The 24,982-nt window shown below is 42.4% G+C and overlaps 1 non-coding gene across 1 annotated transcript; it reads left to right on the top strand.

Annotated features, from left to right (window-relative positions):
* The first annotated feature begins 603 nt into the window (after positions 1–603).
* On the top strand, positions 604–732 carry LOC131480888 (small Cajal body-specific RNA 20). The gene has a single exon (XR_009245875.1). It is a non-coding gene; the product is annotated as a small Cajal body-specific RNA 20 (non-coding RNA).
* The last annotated feature ends 24,250 nt before the right edge of the window (positions 733–24,982 follow it).

Here is a 24,982-nt window from a genome sequence, read left to right as displayed (position 1 = left end):
ATAACTTCAATGGCCAGGGATGGCACAGGCTGAAGCCAGGAGCCTAGAACTCTGTTGGGGTCTCCTATGTGGGTGGCAGGAGCCCAAGAACTTGTGCCATCTTCTGCTGTTTTTCCAAATGTATTAGCAGGGAGCTGAATTCAAGGCAGAACAGCCAGGTCATGTAACCTTCTGAGCCACATCACCTGCCTCTCTTCAACATTTTATTGATGTTCATTTCCTATGTTATTTTCTGAAAGCCTGGGTATCTCAGTTCATCATTTGAAAGCTAAAAGTAAAAAAAAAAAAATGTCTGTTTTGATGTTTAAAATGATAGCCGTATGGTTAAATAAGTTTCCTTCAACATACTGAATCTTTTTTCTTACACGTTCAGAAAAAAAAAATCATTACAACATAGAACCTAACTAAAATTTCTAGGACAGGCTCTTGACAAACAACCTTCTATGCAGAGACACAGACTGAACACGTGCAAGTTTTCTCATTTGAGTTCTAGAGAGAGAGAATTAAAGCAGCACAATAGGCCATTGGATTCAAAGCTTTCCAACTTTTAACTGCTGCTTGACTCAGAAAAACCATGGTCTTTTAAAAATAATGAGATACCCAGGCCTGCCTCCCTTGGGGCTGTGGGGGTCCCTCTCCTCCCAGCCAGGGCTGGAGGCCGAGAGCAGCCTGCTGAGGCCATCGTCGGGACTGCGCGAGCTGGGCAGCCCCCTTTTCCTACCTCACACATCTGTAGGTGCTGCGACCCTTGTTTGGATCTGCAGAGCCAGCAGGGGGGGCAGGACCTGGAGTCTCCCCTGTGAAGGTTGGGGAGCCTGCTGGCGCACATAGCTGCTTTGCCCTCAGGAAGGAGGGAGCCAGAGTGTGGACTCAGGTGGGGCTGTAAACAAGGGGTGGTTGAGGCCAAGGGAGGTGCATACCTCCCTCCACTGCCGCTGGGCTTCCAGTGGGTGCCCGCCGTGCAGCTCACACCTGGGTCTGGCCCAGGGTCTCCTTGCGGCTCTCAAGGCGGGCGCTGGTGAGGAAGAGCCGCGCGTGGGTGCTGGAGAAGAAGGAACGGCGGAGGCGGCAGGGCAAGGAGGTCTGGCCTGACTCCCGCTACACCGGCCGCAAACGCAAGCCCGGCTTCTGAAGTCCAACTGCGAGTGGGGGACAGGCTGGGGACCCGCGGTGCGGCACCTGCCCCTGGCAAGTTCCCCCCATGTCCAAGTACAGACATCACCAGTATTTTAGGAAAACCCTAAATATGTATTTTCTTACCAAAAATAAATAAATAAATAAATAATGAGATACCATCTACTGGTCCTGCTAACTGAATTCCTGGGTTTTATAACCTAATTCTCTTCATGGCAGAAAGCATAGAGTCATAGACGTTCTTAGAGAGTCAAATTCTTTACTTTCTAAAAATGCCCTGAATATGAATGACATGAGCACAACTCTCAAAACAGAAGTAGAAAAACAGGCAAAAATAAAAAAAAAGACGGAAATCCTACTGCAGAAATCACAGCCAGGACAGTTCTATGGGAAGAAAAGGAAATCTTCCCATTTCTTCTCCCTGACTTAATGCCCTGGGGTCCATCCTAGTTTTGAGTTTATCCCCACAGTTTACCTGAGGGTGTCTTATCTCTCAGTACCTCAAAGAATAGCTATCCCTCTATTGTACATTGATCCCTGCATTGACTTGATTGGAATGTCATGCTCTGAGAGCCTTCACCAACAGTTACTTTCTCACAGTTCAGGAGGGTGTTCATTGTCAGAAAATAGTGAGGCTCCTTCATCCTGGATTGTTGAAGTGATCCATCTCAACAGGTCCTCACATGGTCTCCTCTTTGTGTGTGCACACAGGCAAAGAGAGGAGAGAAGGAAGGAGGTGGACACCAGGGGCGGGGGAGACTTCATCTGTTTTCTTATAAGGGCACAAATGCCATCATGAGTACCCAAACATCACAATCTCTCTGCAAACCCAGTCCCCATCTCCAAATATTGTCCCATTACAGTTTATGTATCCAATGTAGGGACTTCGGGGAAGGGACATAATTCACTTCAGAGCACCCTCCACATCACTTCCTAACATATCAAGTCGCTGATTTGGAATGACTTCATGGTTTACTGACCAAGTGTTATCAGATATAAAAAACTAATGCACTTACAGGTATCAAACAGAAAAATGAAACTCCACATGAAGGTTAAGGCTTCAATAGAAAAATATCAGTGGCTTATTGCCCACATAAGTAAAGTTACATGATAATTTACTTGGAAGAATTTCCCAAATTGGTCATCAAACATCCAGACTCAGAAATCAGATGTCAGTAGAGAAAGATTTCAAGACTCAATCTCCAACAAGAAAATCCATGCTTATATAGCTTAATAAAATAGTATGTAAATAACAATTCTGATATATTGGTAGAAAATGAAAAATGAAAGGCGTCATATAGATCAGAATACTCAAATGGACAGGCTGCAAATTCTAAGGAGGTTCTTCTGGAAAATCAAGTTATAATCAGAAGGCTGCTTCCTAAACAAAAATCAACAATTCAAGAGATTATTGGCATAATTCAAACATTTATTTAATATCTCGAGGCTAAAAGAGCCTGATATATCATCCTTCTCCATCAAGAGAATGGCCTTCAACTGAAAGCAACAAAGCAGTAGATTTTATTTGCTGGACTCTCTCTTCCTGGAGATCACCACAATTTGAATCCCCAGATGTTATGATTTGCTACACTGCTGCTTCTAAATAATACTCATTTGATAAAGACCTGGGAGCCACTGCATGCCCTCAGCAGATATTATAATCTAAGCAAGGGCTGAGGAGCCAGTAGAAATTAACACATCTATTTAAATTCATAGTCTGATTTTATACTTCAACTCCCAGAATAAATCTCATTTGTCTTATTTACACCTTCCAGGTAACTCACCTTTTTTTAATTTGTTTGTATTGGAAAGGCAGAGATACAAAGAGGAGGAAAGTCAGAGAGGATGATCTTCCATCTGCTGGTCCACTCCACAAGTGGCCACAACAGCCAGAGCTGAACCAATCCACAGCCAGAAACCAGGAAGTTCTTCCACGTCTCCCATGAGGGTGCAGTGTCTGAAGGCTTTGGGCCGTCCTTGACTGCTTTCCCAGGCCACAAGCAGGGAGCTGGATGGAAAGCAGAGCTGCTGGGATATGTGCTGGTGACTATATGGGATCCTGGTGGATGCAAGGCAAGGACTTTAGCCACTAGGTTACCATGCGGGGCCCAACAGCTCACCTTTCCTACGAAAAATTACTACCTGTCACTATAGCTGATAGAGGCAGCATGATGCAGCTCTTCCTGCAATGTACACTGACATTTATGGCCACCAGTAGACCTGTAGAGAAGACAATACTTACTGCATGTAAGACCAATGTGGAACACTCAGGTGGCAAAGTCACAGAAAGGACATCATCACTGTAGAAAATTTGTGACGGTATTTAAAGAAGTAAAAGAAGTAAACCATCACATTCTCATGGTTTGCAAAGCTCATGACTACCTCTTTTATCTGATTCTTTATTTAAAATGTAGATCCCAAATTACACATATTGACTTCGGTAAAATATATTTGTTCCTAATTTATTTAGTCAGCTTTTCACATTTATATAATCATAAATTGTTTTAGGATCTGGCTACTTTGCCTCAGTTTTCCACTTTTAACTTTCATCCATAATGTTGAATATGCCTGGAGTTTGCTCATGTTCATTCTTATATGGTACCTAATTCTATGAGTTTGACACAATGTAAGTATTATTTATTTAAGAGAGGGAGCACAGAAACACACACACACATACACACACAAACAGACAAGCTCCCAGCTCCTCTTTACTGGGTAGTGCCTGGTTGGAACACAAAAGGCTAAGTAAAGAATAAAAAGAAATATTTAATCCAAAACCCTGTCTGCAAATTTTCAAAAAATACCCCAGTAAAGAAGAAGGTATAGAAATATTCAATTGGAAGAAAAAGAAAATTTCAATCTAGTTTTAAATGATGAAGGTTTTCTCTATGTGTAAAATAGTCAACCAGGCACTACACAGTTCCGTGTAACTCACACATACATAAACTCAAACCAGGCCTTGCAAACTGGCAGGCTTTAAGGCTAGCACTCAGATATGCTTCATTTCACCTTCACAATATATTTCATAACTTTGTCTTGGCTGCAAGCAGTCCATATCAGGAGATGCTCCCAGGCCTATATTGCATCATAGAAACAATAAGCTGAAATAAGGTAGTGCCCATCTCTTTTATCTTAAAACCAGCCCTCTTTACTTCTCTACCTACTTCACCCTTCCACTAAGAACCCCAGAAAGGCATCATGATACAGAATAGACACAGCTGAGCAGTGTGACCAACGTGGCTTTGACAGCTCATAAACTATATACAGCCCAGCATGCTGCCAGTTGCCCTAAGCAAGGACAGAAGTATGTTGGAATGCTGAGCTAGAATGAGCCTTTTAGTAGCACTCAGGGATTAAAATGCCAAGCTGAGGTCTATTTTTGAACACAGGGCCAAGGAGATGTCACTAGACGTCTCAGGGTAAATAAATGACATCCAAGATCTTGGCATTGCAGGGAAATGGATAAGGAAATGAATGAAGAAACTTTGTTATCAAAAACAGCAAAATGTATATTTCTCCTATACTTGTGAACAAGTAGGCTGAACTTCATGCTCTTCACATGACTGATGGAGGCTTCATGTTCAATTCTTTTCTCCTACTGACCACATTATTCTCTTCAATAATTTTTCACACCACTGACTTTCGTATCATCTCTTGACCTACATGTTTCTCAGAAAGAATATTTTTCACAGTGTGTGGGGCCATGTACTGAAAAATCACTTAAGCTGTTATTTAAGTTATTCACTAAGACATGGTGATTGAAACCACAATAACTACTCAGTCATCATTGTGGGTGGGCATGGTCAGTGCGGGTTATCTCTGCTCAATGGGATGTTACAAATGCCACTTGAACACAACTCACATTCAGGAGCCAGGATGTTCACAAAATTTATTCACAGGCTCTGGGGTTCTCACTTCACCTGGTTGGCTAGGCCCCTGTAGAGCACCTCACCATGTGTTCACTGACTTCATATCGAAATATGGCTTGATTCTGATCACAATCATCTCAAGAAAAAGGAAGCAGAAGCTCCTGGTGTTCTAAAGTCCTGGTAATTAACCTGGAGAACCTCTTTCTGCCATATTGTGTTAGTCAGGCTGTAACTGTGCACAGCAAAGGAAGGAGGGCAGGGAATGCAGCCCTCAGGGAGCCATGTGGGGGACATGTTTTACAGAGCCACTTTTATTAAAAATGTAGACCTGCTTAATCAGTATTTCTGGATCTTGAAGCTCTGAATCTAGTTTTTATAAATATCCCTTAACGGTGCTCATGAATCTTTTTAAAAGATTAATTTGTTTTTATCGGAAAGGCAGATTTATAGAGAGGAGAGGAAGATCTTGCATCTGCTGGTTCACTCCCCAGGGTAACTACAACAGCAAAGCTCAGCCAATCCAAAGCAGGGAGCCAGTAACCAGGAGCCAGAAGTTTCTTCTAGGTCTCCTAAATGGGCACAGGGTCCCACACTTCTGGGATGTTCTCGACTGCTTTCTCAGGCCACAAGCAAGGAGCCGGATAGGAAGTGGAGCAACCCAGACACAAACAGAGGCCGATATGGGATTCTGGCATGCGCAAAGCTAGAATTTAGCTATTGAGCCATCTCACTGGGCCCAGAGCTTCCTCTTTTGATATAAACATTCCACTTTCCTTATACAAACTGTCCCCAGCTTACAATGGCCTGGAAGGTTTTTGTGCTTTTTTCAACTTTATCGTAGTAAAACATTGACAGATATTCAGTAGAAACTATGCTTCAAATGCTGAACTTGGACCTTTTCTCAGGATAGCCATATATGATCCAATACTGAGTGGTGGTAACAAGTATGACTCCCAGTGAGTTCCAGGATCATAAAGGTGAACAGCTGACACCCTGCAGTGTTCTGAGTTGCCAGGTCAGGCAATACAATCAGTTGCAGGCATTGAATGTAGCTTGTAGTTGTACATTTCTAGTTTTGGAGGGTTTATTTAGGCATGAACATGTCATAAATCAAAGAGCATCTGCATTTCATGATATCCCATAGTCTCCGTATAGTGTTTGGCAGAAGATGCTGTTCAGTGACCTATTGAATTTCTCTCAGCTCCAAATAGAGAAAAGAGCAAGGGTGAGGTCAGCAATCCTCAAGTCTTCATGAATATCCATCCAGTAGATGGCTGCATCAGACATGTCAGCTGACCAGTACAGCTGACCAGTGGCATCCCTGGCTTTGGAAAAGATATACTTCCTTTCCATATACATGTTAAAGATGGGAAACTAGTTTAGTAGAGGTTTGCTTTAGCTGGTTCCCTGGAAAGCAGGCATTGAGATGAGGACTGAATATACCTAGCTCATTGCAGAAGCTCAGAGGTAGGCCAGGCCAAGAACAGACAACAAAAGGAACCTATCCATAGGCCAACTAACTCAGTACACACGAGAGCTTAATCTAATGGGAAGCTCCAGAAAAAGCCACCCAGGGGTTCCTGCCACACGAACGGGCAGAAGAGCTGGCAGATTCAGACTACAAGGATATGCCTAGGGATTCACTAATATGAAGCACTTCAAAGCAAAGTAGGAAGGCAAATATAGGCCTACCCAAACCAGTCTGGTGGAATGGAAATGATTAGGAATCTAAGAAGACAAGTCCAACCACCCACAAAAAGTCAGAAGATCTCACATCTGTGCTCGGCTTAATGGAAACAAGTCAGACCAAGGTCCCTGACATGGGAACATTTCTGAATTCTCCTCCACCTGTTCTGTTGTTTCAGATCATACATGGGAACTTCATTTTCTCAGAGGTGAAAAACCCAAGAAACATGCTTTATTTCATCTTCTCCTGAAGGAGACAACTTCCTCTCTGCTGACAGATTGGCTTTGTGATAGTTGTCCAGTAGAGTACTTTCCAGATAAGAGGAGATCAGAGCCAGAGGAGCCGACAGCCCTGCATGGGAAGCTGCAGGACAGCTCAGACTCCACTCCCTAGCTTTGCCGTCAACCCTAATGCCATCTTCCCCAGCTGGCTGTGTGGCATTTTGTTTAAAAAGCAAGGAAGAGCTTCTGGGCTACTTCAACTCTTAGGTGACTTGCAGGGCCACTCTTTAGGAAGGTTGTGTTCAACACGACCAGGGAGCATGCACACACCTGCTAGCTTTAGCCTTGCCTGTGTTCCCTGCGGTTGCTCCAAGCCTGGCTGCCCAGATGACCATTCTGATATTGGTTTGCAGATTCCTTCTCTACAGAAGGCACTAGATAAATTGCAAGGCAACAAATTAGTTTCGATGACAATGCTCCAGCTTGAGGAAAAGCATTATCCAATCCTTGCTTGCTCAGCAGAGGCAGGGGAAGTCCCCAATACAGTTATATTTCTCTGGTTTATAAGCCTATGCTTATAGGTCTCCTAAAATGGCAAATCATTTTTCTCCCCAAAAGGAGCCTACTTTCCTGAAGAGGTGCGATTTTATTTCTCCTGATGGCAGTTCACACTGGAGAGACCTTCTACATGGCCTTTGTCATGCACATGCCATGCCTCCGTTATCCCTTTGCTTAGCTGTAATTTTTCCTGCCCCGCAAATTCAGTTGACAGTCAGCAAGTCAGAGATAAACCAGGGTATGCTTTCGTGACGTTAAAGATTATTACTCTAAATAAGAGGATACAGACTAGACACTCATATTAATTGGAAAGATCAATTACAGATATCGTTAGATAAAAATGTTTTTATGTCTGTGTTTATCTGTATATAAATAGCACAATCAAGGTATACACATAAAGATATGATTTGTCCAATTTTAACAAAAATCTAATTTACCTATATAGATACAGGTAACAAATCTATAGCATTATGTAAAATATATGAATTTTACTGTAGGTATCTAATAAAATCAATGTCTACTCTTCTCAGAAATTTAAATCAATTGTCTGCATTTTTAAAAAGCAGCCCATTTTATGAAATAATATGGATTTCTTTCAAAAAGTCAAGATTCAGCAATGCTGGGCTTGCATTCTGCACAGTTACATATCCCAGTGTGAATAGCTACTCCTCTCCTGGGTGGATAGATACTGTACTGTTGCTCACAAATACCACCATCTCCTGTTGTCTCCTCAAGCCAGGGGTTGAGGTCAGCTATTTACTGTACTTGTAAAGTCACCCTCATGTATGTGTATGAGCTGGCTAGCCCCCAGGCATGCACGAAGGGGGTTGAAATTCCATTCCTGTGTAGACTAACAGTTTTAAAAGCACAGAAAATTTGTCAACACTTAGTCATCTGGTACCTAACATATAAGAAGCACAATGAACATGAGTTAAATGAACAAAAAGAAGATACTGGTTCTGGGCGCAATGGCTCAATGGCTAAAATCCTCACCTTGCAAGCATCAGGATCCTATGTGGGCACTGGTTCATGTCATTGTTGCTCCACTTGCCATCCAGCTCCCAGTGCTCAATCAAGAGAAGCCACATTCAGCTCTCACATCATGATCTTCCAGCCCAAAGGTGAGATATCATGTGAGCTCAAGTAGGATATTTTCAAGCACTCCTGATGTTGGAGATGAATGTGAACCTCAAGGCTCAACCAAGAAAGCTGAACGTCAAAGTGGTTAAGGAAATTGGAACTGGCAGTAGCTGGAAAGTTATTATCATCTTGTTGTTGCGCCTCAACTAAAATCCACAACCAGTTAGTGTGTGGATTGAGGGAAGCATTTAGAGTGACGATTGTCTTTATTGCTCAGAAGAGAATTCTGTAAGTCAGGCCTGGTGCAATGGCTTAGTAGCTAAATCCTTGCCTCGCACACGTCGGGATCCCATATGGGAGCCAGTTCATGTCCCAGCTGCATTACTTCCCATCCAGCTCCCTGCTGGTGGCCTGGGAAAGCAGTAGAGGATGGCCCAAAGCCTTGGGACCCTGCACCCATGTTAGAAGAGACCTAGAAGAGGCTCCTGGTTCCTGGTTCCTGGCTTCAGATCAGCTCAGTTCCGGCTGTTACAACCAATTTGGGAGTGAACCAGCAGATGGAGGATCTTTCTATCTCTTCTTCTCTTTTTAAATCTGCCTTTCCAATAAATAAATCACTCATTTAAAACAGAGAGAATAGAGAGAAAAGGAGAGAAAGAGGAGATGATCTTCAATCCACTGGTTCCCTCCCTTGATGACCCCAACAGCCAGGGCTGGGCTGGTCTGCACCAGAAACTTCTTTCCAGGTTTCTCACGGAGTAGAATCAACTTCCAGGGCCAACACAGTCTCCACAAGAAGCTCTCTCGGGGAGTCACGCCAGCCGGAAGCGACTTCGCTGTTGGCTGTGAGGACCACGCAAGAGGGTTGAAACCAAGGAATGCAGAAAAAGATTTATTCAGACTGACCTTGTGGCCGACCAAGGACTTGCCAGCCTTCGGAACCACAGGCTCCAGTGATCTGGGCTCCAGCGATCCATTTCCAGCGCCAGCCAGACATCCGGCGGTGGCCTCCACATGGACGTTGTGACCGCCAGGTTAGAGCCTGGGTCTGTGTGGGGAGCTGGGAAGGCAAGTGTGGTCCGGCACCTGACAATCTGAGCTGGGTATTTGGGACCAGCTGCAAGCAGAGGGAGTCGGGGACTCAGGGAGCCACCTTGTGTGGAGAGGCGCAAAGCGAAGTTGACAGAACAACACACAGGCCTCTTTCTGACTGTTCATATGGATCTGATCTAGGGGTGGAGGGGAGCACCGGCTCTGCTCCCTGCGGGGTCGGTGTGGTCCCTGGAACTGAAAACTAGCAATTGAAGTTCTCCACCTGGAGCCATATCGGGTGGCAGGACAGCAGGTGTGAACCCTAAGTAGAGATCCAGAGAGGGCATGTTGTTAGTTAATTGCGTGGAGCTGAGCCCACGGCAATAGTCTTGCAGCCTGGGGGGTCTGTGTAGTCCCTGGAGCTGACTGCGACAGCCCCCTGATCTTTCTGGCCACCAAGTCTGCCCAGGATGACCTCAGGAGGTACTTAGAAGTGTTGGCTAGCAGGGGGTGACAAGCTCAGTGCTGCCTATAAAATCAGTGCCACGGACAAAGCAATTATTCAGGACAGCTGTGTTTCCTAAACTCAGGGTACTGATTGAACATTAAAGTCAATTTATACACCTGAGGTAACAGACCATAGAGATGTCGCCAAACAGATTGGCAATTACAAAAGGAAAAAGACAAGAAAAAAAAACACTAAGAATGTTACTGAAATCTCTCCAACAAAGGAGCAAAAGCTTCGCCCATTCTCAGAGTTAACTGAGGAAGACATTGAGGAAATGGGGGACAAAGAACTCAGAAAACTCATTGCAAAGCTGCTGGTCAACAATGAGAAGTACAAACAAGAGTTCAAAGAAGAAATAGCAGTAATACATCAAATTAAGGCTGATATATCAGAAATGAAGAACACAGTAGAGCAAATTAAAAATACAGTGGAGAGTCTCAAAAACAGAATGAATGAGGCAGAAGAAAGAATTTCAGAATTAGAAGATATTTCCTGCCATCACGAAGAAACAAACAAAAAGCTGGAAGCAGAGCTAGGTCAAGCTTAAAAAAGTATCCAAAAATTAAAAGATATGATTAAAAGGTCCAACATAAGAGTTATGGGTGTTCCAGAAGGTGCAGAAAGAGAAGCTGGGATTAGAGGTGTATTCAATGAAATAATACAGGAAAACTTCCCTAAGCTGAGCAAAGAATTAGAAAATAATATACAGGAGGGCTACAGAATTCCCAACAGAGTTGACCAAAAAAGAACTTCATCACAACACATGATAATCAAGCTCTCTTCAGTTGAACAAAAAGAAAAAATCCTTAAATGTGCACGAGAAAAAAATCAAGTGTCTTATAGGGGAACCCCAATTAAATTCACAGCTGACTTTTCAGAGGAAACGTTACAGACCAGAAGAGACTGGAGTGACATATTCCAGATTCTAAAAGAGAAAAATTTTCAGCCCAGAATAATTTACCCTGCAAAGCTCTCCTTTGTCTTTGAAAATGAAATAAAATTCTTCCACAATAAAGAAAAACTTCAAGATTTTGTCTCATCTAAACCCGCCCTACAAATGATATTCAAGGAAATTCCTATGAAAGAAAAAAGAAATAGCAACCATCAGAAACAAAGGCAAATGTGGAGAACATCCAACTAAAACGCTAACACAAGACCTAATTTAGAACAACACATCGCCAAAATGACAGGACCAAACTGTCCCTTATCTATAATAATGCTGAATGTAAATGGCTTAAACTCATCAATCAAACACCATAAATTGGAGGATTGGATCAAAAAACAAAACCCAACTATCTGCTGCTTACAGGAGATGCATCTTACCAACAAAGATCAGAAAAAATTGAAAGTGAAAGGATGGAAAAAGATATTTCAAGCAAATGGTAAGGTAAGACAAGCAGGAGTAGCCATTCTTATATCAGATAACATAGACTTTGATGTGAAGAGCATCAAAAGAGATAAAGAAGGATATCACATAATGATTAAAGGATACCTCCAGCAAGAAGAGATCAGCATAATAAATGTTTATGCTCCAAATGCCAAAGCATCTAGCTATGCGAAACAAATATTAACGGGATTAAAGGGAGAAATAGACTCCAATACGATCATAGTGGGGGACCTTAATACCCCATTAACACAAATGGACAGATCAAAAAACCAGAAACTCAGCAAAGAAACAATAGAACTCATTCAAACTCTAGAGCAAATGGACTTAGTTGACATCTATCGAACCTTTCATCCTACTAACAGAGAATACACGTTTTGTTCATCAGTACATGGAACTTTCTCCAGAATTGATCATATTATAGGCCATAAAACAAGCCTTAGCAAATTTAAAAAAGTGGAAATCATACCATGCACATTCTCAGACCACCAAGGAGTGAAGCTTGAGACCAAGAATTTGAAACACCAAGGAAGACTTACAAACATATGGAGGCTGAACAATATATTACTAAATGAGCAATGGGTTAGAGAGGAAATCAAAGGGGAAATTAAAAAATTGCTTGAAACAAATGAAGGCATCAACACAACTTATCAGAACTTATGGGACACAATCAAGGTGGTGCTGAGAGGAAAGTTCATTTCAATTAATGCTTATCTCAAGAAACAAAAAAAGCACCAAGTAAACCAGCTCATCTTACAGTTGAAGGAACTAGAAACACAACAACAAAGCAATCCTAAGACTAGTAGGAAAAAAGAAATCATCAAAATAAGGGAGGAAATAAACCAAATAGAGACCAAGAGAACTACACAAGATTAATCAATCAAAGAGTTGGTTCTTTGAAAAAATCAACAAAATAGACTCCCCACTAGCTCGACTAATTAAAAAAAGGAGGGAGAAAATACACATCAATAGTATTAGAAATGAGAATGGAGATATAACAACAGATACCTTAGAAATACAAAGAATCATCAGGAACTATTATAAGCAACTATATGTGAACAAATCAGAAAACCTAGAGGAAATGGACAGATTTTGAACATATACAATCCACCAAAATTGAATCAAGAAGCAATTAACAATCTAAATAGCCCAATAACATGCACTGAGATTGAATCAACAATTAAAGCCCCCCCAACCAAGAAAAGCCTGGGACCAGATGGCTTTACTGCTGAATTCTACCAAACATTCAAGGAGGAACTAACCCCAATCTTACACAAGCTTTTTCAAACAATAGAAAAAGGGGCAATTCTTCCAAACTCGTTCTATGAAGCTAATATAACTTTAATACCAAAGCCAGAGAGAGAAACAACAGAAAAAGAGAACTACAGACCGATATCCTTGATGAACATAGATGCAAAGATCTTCAATAAAATACTAGCCAACAGGATCCAACAACACATTAGGCAGATTATTCACCCAGACCAGGTGGGATTCATCCCAGGCATGCAGGGATGGTTCAACATTCGCAAAACAATAAATGTGATACATCACATCAACAAGTTGACTCATAAAAACCATATGATCCTCTCAATAGATGCAGAGAAGGCATTTGATAAAATCCAACACCACTTCGTGTTAAAAACCCTAAACAAGATAGGCATAGAAGGAACATTCTACAACATAATCAAAGCAATTTATGATAAACCCAATGCCAGTATCATACTAAATGGGGAAAGACTGGAAGCCTTCCCGCTAAAATCTGGAACTAGACAGGGATGTCCACTCTCACCGCTACACTTCAATATAGTTTTGGAAGTCCTTGCCAGAGTTATTAGACAAGAAAAAGCAATTAAAGAAATACAAATTGGAAATGAGGAATTGAAATTATCGCTGTTCGCAGATGACATGATTCTCTACATAGGAGAACCAAAAGACTCAGTCAAAAGACTATTGGAACTCATAAGAGACTTTGGCAAAGTAGCAGGATACAAAATTAATGAACACAAATCAATGGCACTAGTGTATACAAATAATTCCACCGCTGAGAAAGAAATTGTAAGTACAGTTCCCTTTAAAATAGAGGAAAGGAATCTTAAATACCTAGGAATTAAGTTAACTAAAGATGTAAAAGACCTCTATGATGAAAACTATAAATCATTTAAAAAAGAAATAGAAGAAGACCTTAAAAAATGGAGAACCTTACCATGTTCTTGGATTGGAAGGACCAACATTATCAAAATGGCCATATTACCGAAAGCAATATATAGATTCAACGCAATCCCAATCAAAATCCCAGCAACATTCTTCTCAGAAATAGAAAAGATGATACAGAAGTTCATCTGGAATCACAAAAGACCACGAATAGCTAAAGCTGTCTTGAAAAATAGAAATCAAACCGGAGGAATCACAATTCCAGACCTCAAGACATACTATAGAGCAGTGGTTATCAAAACAGTCTGGTACTGGTACAGAAACAAAGAAGAAGATCAGTGGAACAGAATAGAAATACCAGAAGGGAATCCACACATGCATAGTCAACTAATCTTTGACAAGAAAACAGAAAATAATCCAGGTAAAAAACCTGGTCTATTCAATAAAAGCTGTTGGGACAACTGGATAACAGCTTGCAGAATAAAGAAGCAGGACCCGCACCTGTCGCATTATACAAAAATCAGCTCTAATTGGCTCAAGGACTTAAACCTACACCCAGAAACTATTAAACTACTAAAGGAAAACATAGGAAGCACACTCCAAGATATAGGAACAGGGAAAGACTTTTTAGAAAAGACACCTAAAGCAACGGCGATCAAATCCAAAATGAACAAATGGGACTATATCAAACTAAAAAGTTTCTGTACAGCAAAGGAAACAATTTAAAAAGTGAAGAAGCAACCAACAGAATGGGAGAAAATTTTTGCATTCTACACAAGTGACAGGGGACTAATATCTAGGATCTACAAAGAGCTTCAGAAACCCAGGGATAGTGAAAAAACAAACCCTATAGCAAAATGGGCAAAGGAAATGAACAGACATTTCTCAAAAGAACAGATTCAAATGGCTAACAAACATATGAAAAGATGCTCAGGCTCTCTAGCCATCAGAGAGATACAAATGAAAACCACCTTGAGGTACTACCTAACTCCTGTGAGACTGGCCTACATTCAGAATTCAAAAAACAACACATGCTGGCGTGGATGTGGGGAGAAAGGTACCCTCCTTCACTGCTGGTGGAAGTGTAGGCTAGTACAATCATTGTGGAAACCCATATGGAGAGTGCTTGGAAAATTGCAAATAAACCTGCCATATGACCCAGCAATCCCGCTCTTAGGAATATACCCAACAGAAGTAAAATCTGCATATGAGAAGGGAATCTGTAATCCTATATTTACAGCTGCACAATCCACAATAGCAATGACATGGAAACAAACCAGATGTGCGTCTAAGGAAGAATGGTTAAAAAAGCTGTGGTACATCTACTCAATGGAATATTATTCAGCTGTCAAGAAGAACAATATTATTCTATTTAAAACCAGGTGGTCCCAACTAGAAACCATTATGCTCAGCAAAATGAGTCAATCACAAAAGAATAAATACCATATATTCTCTTTCATATAAGGAAGCTAACATGGAAAGGGACCCTAGAGTCAGTATACTAAGACTGCTCAGGAAATTGTGAACGTCTGTTACCAGACATTGACTGAGTATGATGAGCACTTGACTCAACTTGAGAAGGATATTTGTATGGCTAAAGCAGCAGCTTTGGAGGAAGCAGAATTAGAAAGCCTGGACCCTATGACTCCTGGGCCCTACACACCTCAGCCTCCTGATTTGTATGATACCAGCACATCCCTCAGTATGTCTTGAGATGCCTCTGTATATCAAGATGAGAGCAATATTTCTGTCCTGGATATTCCCACTGCCACTGCAGAAAAGCCAGTAATTCAGGAATATGAAAGTGAAGATGGCGATCTTGCAGATGAAGAGGAGAGAACTGTGCAACATTCTCAAACCAGTGTCCTATATGAGGATTTGCTTATGTCTGAAGGAGAAGATGATGAGGAAGATGCTGGAAATGATGAGGAAGGAGATAATCCTTTCTCTGCTATCCAGCTGAGTGAGAGTGGAAGTGACTCTGATGTGGGATCTGGTGGTGTAAGACCTAAACAGCCCCGTGTGCTTCAGGAGAACACAAGAATGGGCATGGAAAATGAAGACAGCATGATGTCCTATGAGGGAGACGGTGGGGAGACTTCCCATGGTTTGGGACAGAGAATTGGGATCTGGGAGGCTCTGTGCCACATTTAACAGACCTGCTGGACAAACTACCCATTATTTTGTGATTTATTTGATTATGCAATGCCTTGTTCCTAAATGAATTTGAGGCAAATGACTATAGATTTTTGAAACCAACTATATGTCAGAAGCAATATGTGGTCTTATAATAAATGTGTTCTGTCCCTCCCCCATCCACCCAGGGGAAATAATAGGAAAATAGTAAGTTCCTTAGGACAAAATGGTAAGTTTCTTTTCATGCTTGGGATATGGTTCTGTGCATAGTAGGTGCTCAGCAAATGTTCCTAAAGCATTGGTTCCTCAACAGTTAAATTACTGAGTACCTGCTCCAAGATAAATACTCCATCAGATCCTTTGGATGGAAAGGTAACTCAAAACATGTAAATGAATTACTGCAGTACTGTGAGATAAGTACAATTAAGAAGCTAGCTATAAAGTATAGGGGTAAATAGAGAAGTGATTATGTCTTGAAAAAAGTTGGGAAGTCTTGTCTTCTAGAGATCATTTTTAAGCTGAGTGTTGGAAGAATTAGGGACTTGCCAGATGGAAAAGTCCAGGCAGAATGTAACACAAAGTGAAAAGGCCAAAATCTAGGAATGACAGAGTGTGTTCCTAGTTTGTTTGTTTGTTTGTTTGATTGTACTGCCTTTGTTTCAGGAAGAATTTAAGATAATTTACGTTCCAGTCTTTTCATACTGGAGTGGTTAGAGATGAGACTCAAAGATGGCAGAAAGTATATTATCAAGAGTTTTGTAATTGATGCTTGAATATGAATTTTATATGATGGAAAACGAACCCAAGAGGACTGATAATCAGATTTGTTGTGTATTTTCTGTATATTGAATGAATGAAGATAGAAATTGAAGATTAATATGTACATTTACATGATTTCATTTTTGTAAAAGGCAAAAGTGCATTTATGTGTGTTTATATATACTTGTATATACAAAGGAAAATGTTTCAAAGGATATACTTTAACTTGTTCACAGTGATAACCTCTGGGGAATGGGATTAGAGGGAAGGGGATTTATGTGGCTGTCTGTATACTGGGTGGGATATTGTGCTTTTATTTCTGTATTTGAATTTTTAATAAATATGTATTATTTATAATAAAAAAAACAGAGAATTCTCTAAGTCAACTCAAAAAAATTAGAAGCAGCACCCCAGAAGTCACATATTGACAGGTGGGCATGATGTACATGACGCCTTCCATAAAGACTTGCTCTTCCCAAGTGACAGTGTGGGTGAGAGAATCCGTGTGGACCTGGATGGCAGCCGGTGCCTCAAGGCGTATTTGGACAAAGCACAGCCCAGCAGTGTGGATCTAAAGTGTCAACATTCTGGTGTCCACACACAGCTCACAGGTAAAGTTCCCAAGTTTTAGTTTCCAGAATTTTAGTTGTTAAGAAGAAAAGGCTGAAAAATAATGATTCACCATAAAAATAAATAAATAAATAGATAGATAAATAAATAGATAAATAAGCAACCATTTGTGATCGGAGCAAGTCATTACACGAGGTTCCAGATGTCAGGAAATGGACATTTTTGCCACTGACTCATCCTGTAACCCTTATACTGTTAGTGCTGCTGCTCAACTAATATTGGGTTTGATTGAATTATCCTCAAAATAAACCTCTCTGGGAACAGAGCCAATAGGTGGCATTGCTTTCTTTTAGTCGGAAGTCACTGCTTTCTAATGTTCCTTGTGCCCATGAGGGATCCCAGGGGCTCACCTCTGTCAGGGAAACCTTCTCCAGGGCTGGGGCACAGGCTCCATGGAGATGAGGATACTCCTGACCCACACGGTCTGCTAAGCAGCAAGAGCCCGCCCACTGAGGGCCCTGTCTCCCAGCACCAAGGGAAGAAGAGCGTGTCCCATTCACGGGTCCTCAGAGGAGACACCCAAGCTGCACCTGTCCCCTCGAAGGAACATTTCCTTAGTCTAAGAAAGTCCCTCCGCGTGCTGCTTTAGAAGCAGGCTTGCACTCTCTTCCCTGGTTAGAAAGACTGACACGAGAGCCAACCCCAGAGTTTACCTCTTGCCACACTCTTGCTTCCACCCCTAGCCCTTGGTTCTCCCTTCTCAACGCAGCAGGTCCACTCTTCAGCCTGCACCCCTGCCTGGCAAACTGACGGCTGCACGTAGTTGGCTTGTTTGCTTTACACAGGTCTCCTCTTTAAATGTCAGCTCTCAGGGAAGCTTCCCATGAGCAATGCATCTTAGGCCCCTGGTTTCACATTTTCTCCCAACCTAGTGTTTCTTGGAGATGGCAGGGTTTGCTTGCTTGTTTGCTGTTGCTTTCTCCATGGGAAAAGATGTTTCATTTTAGTGGTGCCTTGACCTCTGTTTCTTACTGTGCTCTTAGCAGATGATGCAGAATGAGCCCTCAAGAAATGTTTGGTTGGATGAATAAATAAAAGATGTTTCAGGGCCCGACACGATAACGTAGTGATTAAAGTCCTCCCATATGGACGCCGGTTCTAATCCCAGCGGCCCCACTTCCCATCTAGCTCCCTGCCTGCAGCCTGGGAAAGCAGTCGAGGACAGCCCAAAGTTTTGGGACCCTGCACCCGTGTGGGAGACCCAGAAGAGCTCCTGGCTCTTGGCTTCGGAATGGCGCAGCTCCAGCCATTACGGCCACTTGGGGAGTGAACCATGGGATGGAAGATCTTCCTCTCTGTATATCTGCCTTCCCAGTAAAAATAAATAAACCTTTTTAAAAAAAAGAGAGAGAGAGAGAGAGAGAGAGAGAGAGAGGTGCTTCAGGGAGACTTTGATATGCTTAGCAGCAGGACTAAAAGAAAAGGGTTGAGAGAATAACACAGGAGGCGGGGCCTTCGTGCCCTGCTGTGCAGTCCTGCTGGGGACAGTCATTTATTTGAAAGGCTGTGTTATAAGGAAAGAGAGGGAGAAATCGTCCATCCTTTGGTTCCATCCCCAAATGGCTGGCCATGGCTGGGGCTGGGCCAGGCCGAAGCTGGGTGCCTGGAATAGCATGGATGGAAGGGGCTCACATGTTTAAATCCTCTATGTCTGTTTTTTTCCCAACACATTAAGAGGGAAATAGATAGGAAGTAGGACATCCGGGATTCAACCTAATGTTGCTATGGAATGCCAGCGTCACAGGTGGCAGCTTAATCTGCCACAGCACGGGCCTCACATACACTGTTTCATTCAAGTATCGCAATCCCTCCGTGAGGGTGTGGCTATTATTCCACACATATTTCAGTTGAGCAAACCAAACAACTGACCCAACACCACATGTCTGAGTAAATTCCAGAACTGGTTTATAAACCTGGGTCAGTCTGCTTCTCAATGTATAAATGTCATGACCGCTCCCACCCCACCCTGTCCTGGGAGGAAAACTACACTTGATCCTGTCTTGCTCCTTCGTATCTTGCCCTCAGTTTGACTGAGTAGCTTATTCCTTCTTCTGTGACTGATAGGAAGGTTACATATCTGGCTATGGGACTGTAATTTTCTTTAGTTAGACACCATGAATTCCAAAACCACGCGGCCAACCCTGCACATCTGTTAAACTGTTCCCAGGGTGGTCATTGCAGCGGCAAGTTCTTGGCCATCTGCTTTGTGAAGACTGTCTTTGTCCACTCTCAGAATGCTTTAGTTTTTGAAGTGTCACACTTTCTGTGCCATGCTGCTCTCTAGTGGCCGCCGTAAATGTAGGTTTAGCTCCAGTCTACAGACCAAGAGCCTTGCAGCTGCCGGGAGCGTTCTTACAGGGCCCAGAGGTACTGGAATAGAGGGTCAAACTGTGCTAGGTGGATGCAGTCAAATAATTGGCCTGCGTTTCTTGAATGGTTCATGAACAACCCTGTTCTCTCTCGCTGCTCAATAATCCAGGATCATAATATTGTGTTCGAAATGGCAGAGTGACCCCTTTCCAAACAGGGCACGCTTCTCTGGCCAACGCACTTCGTACTGTTTCTCTCCCCATTGATCAAGAGCGAGGCAAGGCTGCCAAGGGCTTGAGGAAGCCAGTGGTGCTAATGAATGTGTGCTCTCCAAGCAGTGTCTGTCTTTTACACGTCACAGAGGTAGCATAAATCAGACAACACTGGTGTTGTTACAATGAATCACAACAGGGAACACAACCCCTTTCTTAGGCATTCTGGCATTCTCTTCTCAATTAGAAGGAAGAAGTCGGGTTTTGCAGGGAGATTGGAGAGACTGTTAATAATTCTGCAAAAAAGGCTCATGTTAGGAGGCGATACAAGAGGGTGTTAAAAATACATTCAACATCTGCTGTTACTGGCTGGTTGATTGAGCTCCTTTTCAAGAGTATCAAAAGGCAAATGCTCAGAAACCATGTCTATGGAAAGTTACAAAACGAATCATCCTGGTGGAGCGAACCTAGGCTTCCGTCTTTTCGGCACTGAGTCCCCCAACCGTTTTGATGTATTGCAGACTCAACCAAACAAGTCATTGCATCGGGTCATACCACAAGTTAGTCAAGTCTACATTTGTAAGAATTCTAACCAGTTCAGAGTCTGTGGTTGCTTTCTGTTCAGTTTTAATGCCAAGGCATCCAACAGCACTGCCAAGGTGATCGATGTAATGAAGGAAGCAGAAGGTACACACTGTTTGCTGTGCCCCACATTCCCACCTGCAAGGCACATCCAACAGTCTGTATCAGGGCAGTGTGCCAGGATGACTGACCCACACTTAGATGTCAGGGGAATCTACTCTTCACTGAGACACCATGCCCTGTAAGTAGAAGGGAGAACTAGTGGACATGGTTATTCTTGAAGTTGGTGTGTATGCCTTCCAGACAAAGGCGATTTATGGACAACATGGGTCTGAGGGATGGGATGCACCTGCTATTCCTAGAGTTACTAATTAATTTTTCCAGTTTAAAAAGTCCAGAATCTACTGGTGACACAGCTATTTTTTTTTCTGCAACTCCAAGTGATCATGGGACATAATTCAAGCCAGTGAGAGACAGAACTTCCTGGTGAGGGCAATTTTCCCAAAAGCAAAAGGCACAACTTCATGAAGAATGCAGGATAGGGGCCAGCTATGTGCTCAAATGAAGCTATCTCTTGCAAGGTCAGCCTTCCAAATAGGAGCACTTGTTCATATTTCAACTCCCCTACTTCTGATCTAGCATCTAAGGCACCTGGAGCGGCTGCAGAAGATCATCCAACTACTTGTACTTGGGCCCCTGTCACTCATGTTGGAAATGTAGGAGATTCGGATGGAGTTCCTGGCTTCAGCCTGGTCCATACCTGGCCATTGTGGCCATTTGGGCAGTGAAACAGCAGTTGGAAGATCTCTCTCTTTCTCTGTCTCTCCTGCTCTACATTATAAATAATTAAATTTTTAAGAGAGAAAACAAAATACTGTTCAACTTTCTTTCAACCTTTTGCTCACAGCTAAGACATGGGGCAGGGTGGGGAGGAGGATTAGATATGTTGCAGCCATTTTGTGACATGAGACAAGAAGCAAGCATGGAGATGAGTGTTTAAAGCTGAAGATAGTTTAACTAGGTCACAAGAGCGCTGTGACGCCACTTGGGCTGCCTTCACTGGCCGTGCCTCCTGTATTTCTTTTTGTAAGAAATAACTAAGCCCCAAAGACACCTCACTCTCATGGAGACTTCTGCTTTTTATAACTGATTATATGCTGTCTTAACTCAGGCTGCTAGGACAAAAAGGCATCATCTGGGTGATTTAAACAATACACAGTTATGTGTCACCTTTCCGGAGGCAGGTAAGATCCAGGTGTCAGCCAATTTTCTTGCACCTGAGGAGCCTCGTCCCAGCGTGTAGAGAGTTGCTTCTGCATTGTCTGTTCACATGGCCATTCCTGGGCGTGTGGGCCTGGAGAAAGCCATCTCTCTCCTGCCTTCTTGTCAAAGCCTTAATCCCACCGCAAAGACCCCCCACCCTCAGGGCTTCATGCAAACTTAATTCCCTCTGAAAAGTCCCAGCTCCAAACACAGTCACACCCAGACTGGAGCTTCACCATAGATAAATTGGGAGGAGACCACAAACATTCGGTCCACAAGACAGACATGCTACAAATCAATGCCATGTGGAAGTTTTAGAAGTTCAACAATTCTTTCAACTGCTCAGTGTGTATATTTGACATACAGTGAGCTATGCTACAGTCACAAAAATCTGGGTAAGTGTATTGCTCGGGCTCTTTCGGAGGTCAAGAGGGAAGGGCAAGCATTTGACCCACTTGAAAATCTGGCAAACTTTATCTTACGATGCTGATTTCATTTACAGAGCTAGAAAACAGTTTGACCAAAAAAAAAAAAAGATATTTTAATACAGTTAATGTTTCAGCCAGAAAATTTCACTTAGCCTAGTTAGATTGGACGCAGGTTGTGAAGAAGGAGAAGACAATCTCTATCTACCCACCAGATTTGAAAATGCATACCCATTATTTAAAAGAAAAAAGACTCACATAGACATGCAATTTAAGAGTAGTAATTGGCACAATGATCAAGATGCTACTCGCAAAGACCACATTCCACACTGAGACACCTGGGTTCAAGCCCTGCCTCTGCTCTCGATTCCAAGTCCCTGCTAACATGCATCCTGGAAGCTTAAACACTCGGATGTCTGCTGCTCGGGTAAAACATTCTGGATTGAATACCCAGTTCCTGGTCATCTGGGGAGTGACCCAGTGGACAAAAGTATCCTCTATCTCTATCCCTTCCTCTAAGTAAAACATTTAAATAAATGTAGTACTATCTAAAATGTCAATATCCAGACCATTTCTAGCTGCATGCTTTCCTGCTGCTCTAGATTCAGGAAGAGAACAGTGAAGCGGAATGTAGGCTGAGGATTGTTCTCAAATCAGCATCTTACAGCTGATCAGCCCGAGCTCACCTACAACAGTGAATTCATACAGTGTTGAAAGAATTGGGGCTCACACACATGAGGGAGAAATTTGGCAGTAAAAGGCAAGACGATTTTGTGTAAACTCAGCAGAAACGCAGTTGGTTATCCCAGGAGAGCTGTAAGCTGTGCATGAGATGTGTGTGTCGATCACAAGTGCAGTCATAGGCCATAACTACATCCTACACAATTATGTTTTCCTCTTTTCCTACTACATCGGAATATTTCTACTAAATAATCAACACAAAAGGTGGAAAGGACGTTTTAAAACACCTGCAATTGTTGTTGTTGTTATCCTAACTCCTGCAGAGTGAGTCCTAAACATAGGATGCTTGCTGCGATTGGCTTCACATCCACACACCACTCAGCAGGTGGCAGAACCCTCTAGGTTTGCAACTTTTGGCTCTAGGACCCACAGGAGGTAGCTATCTCTTAGCAAGCTAACCCCCTTCTCTTATCCAGCATTGATCCTTGTAGGGGATAGAACACTAAATAAAATAGCTACTGGTTGTTGGGTAGGACATACTTCTTATTTCCAATGTCAGGAATTAAACCTAGACAGACAGTTTTAAATATATATATCAGTAACATTTATATCAGTAACATTTAGACACTTAGTATTCTTAAAAAGGCAATAATCAATTCCTGTCCTAACATATCTAGGAAGTGCTTAGACTGAAATGTGTGAATGAAGGGTGACATACACTCCCCTACAGCCACTAAGCAATGCTATGCTGTGAACAGTACCAGTGAAGCCACTTGGATTATAGTGGAAAAGAAGTGACCTAAGAAATCACAGCATATCCTAGCGGGTCTCCACCTCTCCTTTGCCCAACACTTTCTCTGAAGTGTAAGAAAAATTCTGCAGATTTCCTATTTATATATGAGTGTTATTCTTCAAGTCCAGCTGTAAACTGGGCTTTCGGGGGAGTTGTTCTTTGTTTTGCTTTTGATTACCCTATAGAAGCACTTACATTACAGCTCTGTGATGAAAGGAATTAAAACATGGGAGAAACCTCAGATCTTTAACAAGCCAGCTCTGGGAAGCCTTCTCACGGTGATTGGAAATACCCAACTCACCCTCTTCTCCACGTTCTGTCTTTCATGGCCACCCCCACTCTCAAGCATCCTGATCCCTCTTGTAGGATTCAAGAATTTGGTTGTGGTTCAGTATGCTTCTCCAGATTAGAGCATCTCTTTTGTTAGCCATCTAAGGCTGTCAAAATAGATATTAAAAATCAGAAGTTGAAGAAGAGAAGGGATGGGAAGAGAAGGAAAGGGAAGGGGAGGGGAAGGGAGGGGAGGGGAGAGGAGGGGAGAGGAGGGGAGAGGAGGGGAGAGGAGGGGAAGGAAAAGGCAGGGAACACAGGCACACAGCGATGTAATTGAAACTGGAAAAACAGATATATGGAAAACATTTTTGTCTTTTTATTTCAATACACATATTCAAAAATATATGAAACAGAACAACCTGTAGCTATTTGAGTTTCTATAAAAATATTACCCTTTTCCATTGAAATATTCCCTAATCAAATCAAATTGGGGTTGGGTGTGTTCACATAGCCCTGTTATAAAGTCTCAACACATTTTCTTCATATGTAATGAAGTTGAACACTTTGAGGAGGGACTGGGGTTACAAGTTGTATTCCTTGCTTGTAAAATACAGTGTAGTGAATCCTCTGGAAAATCCCCACCATTTATTCTTACAACTGGTACTGTCTGCAAAAATGCTAGTCCACTTCTCCCATTCCACAGCTCCTTCCTGGGTTTCTGTAGGAGCTGGGGATTCCTGATCTGTGGTGTATTAGCATGTAAATTAATCACAATAAAGAACTTTCACACACATGTAAATGTCAGAAGTGGCTACATGACTTCACAGTGACATTTCCCATGATGCTATGCATTCATTAGTCCCAAAACATTGATTCAGATATGTTCTGTGCCTTATTTCCCCTCACACTTAGCTGAGTGTGCCTGTGTAAATTTCAACTTTAATATTCTTTTCACATACAAATAAAATAAAGGTTCTGAAGATGCATTACAAGTGCATTAACCATGGCCTAGTGCAGTAGCCTAATGGCTGAAGTCTTCGCCTTACACTGTTGGGATCCCATATGGGCATGGGTTCTAATCCTGGTGGCTCTACCCATCCAGCTCCCTGCTTGTGACCTGGGAAAGTAGTCGAGGATGGGCCAAAGACTTGGGACCCTGCATCCATGTTGGAGGCCTGAAAGAAGCTCCTGGCTCCTGGTAAGAACTAAGAAAGCAGGCAGAGATCAACCAAGAGTTCATCGGATATCACACAGTGAAAGTCTGCCTCCAAGGGGATATAAACAAGTCGCTCCA

Source organism: Ochotona princeps, chromosome 7, assembly GCF_030435755.1.
Source record: "Ochotona princeps isolate mOchPri1 chromosome 7, mOchPri1.hap1, whole genome shotgun sequence".
NCBI lineage: Eukaryota > Metazoa > Chordata > Mammalia > Lagomorpha > Ochotonidae > Ochotona > Ochotona princeps.
The sequence above is the reverse complement of the archived record's forward strand: the minus strand, read 5'-3'. Positions and strand labels throughout refer to the sequence as shown.